The sequence below is a fragment of the Armigeres subalbatus genome, chromosome 1, assembly GCF_024139115.2.
Source record: "Armigeres subalbatus isolate Guangzhou_Male chromosome 1, GZ_Asu_2, whole genome shotgun sequence".
In the NCBI taxonomy this organism is placed as follows: Eukaryota; Metazoa; Arthropoda; class Insecta; order Diptera; family Culicidae; genus Armigeres; species Armigeres subalbatus.
The window spans coordinates 210,142,134-210,143,593 of record NC_085139.1 but is presented as its reverse complement, the minus strand read 5'-3'; the positions used below and the strand labels follow the sequence as shown (position 1 = coordinate 210,143,593).

The 1,460-nt window shown below is 37.0% G+C and overlaps 1 long non-coding RNA gene across 1 annotated transcript; it reads right to left on the bottom strand.

Annotated features, from left to right (window-relative positions):
• Positions 1–464: 464 nt before the first annotated feature.
• LOC134210421 (uncharacterized) lies at positions 465–1,114 on the bottom strand. The gene is made up of 3 exons (XR_009978824.1): positions 1,013–1,114; positions 761–836; positions 465–700 (listed from the first exon to the last, which is right to left on the bottom strand). It is a non-coding gene; the product is annotated as an uncharacterized LOC134210421 (long non-coding RNA).
• Between the last annotated feature and the right edge of the window lie 346 nt (positions 1,115–1,460).

Sequence of the window (1,460 nt, the reverse complement as noted above, 5' to 3'; positions counted from 1 at the left end):
TTATTTTACTCTTTCAGGAGTCCTACTACCTACCGAAAGGTGGAGACAAAAAGAACCCTGGAGGTAAAATATACAATAAGGTAAATACGATAAAATCAAAACTTCGGAAGCGTGAGAAATGTGAAGCCATCCATGTAAAGCGTTTTAAGCTTGGAAACTCAAACGACATTGATCGATGTGATGACCCAGTTGATGACCCTGTGGTTAATGAAGCTCGGAGATGGTTGAACATTAATGACGGACCTTGGACAACAGTTATGGATATGTGGAGGGCTTGTTTTCCGCTGCGGAGACAAATTTTAACTAAATCGATTGTTATCGTTGAACTCGAACATTTCAATCATTGGAGATTTATTGCCACGGAAAACGGACATCAGCTGGTAAGTAATTATGCTTAGAAGTTCTTGTAATGTCATCACATAAGTGTTTTTAGTAAAACGTGTATCTATGGATACAACTTGGCATTTGACTCAACAAAAATTGTATTACAATGAAATAGTTTTTTCCATATTAGCAATCCATAACTTTAAATGCTCAGCACGACAAACATTATATTGGCGGCCTTAGCCAAATGTATTGCTTCTTTGGTAAATACATAAGTAGATTATTGGAAGATTTGCTTTTCAAGTGCTAGAAATTCACTCTCAGATTTTGCAGCCGCTGATTTTATACATTCTCGTCTTCAAGTGAAGAGGACATTCTGGAAGAAATTAGGCTGGTATTTAGAAATCTTTTGCATTATACATTATAGTATACCGACCTTTGTCCGAAATCAGCAGTGGCATTCTGATTGCGAAGACCAACGAAGAATCCATCCACTTGACCGCTTCGAATAGCTGAATTATAAAACGAGAAAAGAAATTTTATTGACGCTTTTACAAAATTGCAATCAATCTAGAGACTCTGTCAATAGTCAAAATGAATTTTCAATGTATATCATCCAACATGCTGATGAGAAGTATAATAGGGTGGTAATGTTTTCCAATTTCGCGATTCCATCTACCAAAATTACCATCAACCATCTCTCATGCAGCTTCTTGTCCACAGTTATCACCACTGGTGCCTATTCATGCAATCTGGATGCCACTCGTTGACGTTGTAGTTTCGTTTTTTTCTTACAGGCAGCCCATCTTTTAGCTATATTACAAATCTCCTCGACTGGCGAAAGAGTATACAAATAAATTAACTGTTTTTATACAAAATACAATCATAGTTACCTTTTTTCGTTGAAGGGTTGCTAAGCTTTCCAGATTGAAATTTATTGCCTCTGCTTTGTTTTTTCTTCCTGGCCGACCTAGGGGTTGCAAACGGATTAAATTCAACTGTCGGTCTTCAAGAAAGCTTCTAGGACAGCTCGAGATTCCTCACTACTCGGCATCCAAGAATCGGGCTAACAAAATAACATTTATTTTTTCATCTGATTTTGTACACTGAAAACCAAAACTACACAAAAGTGGGTT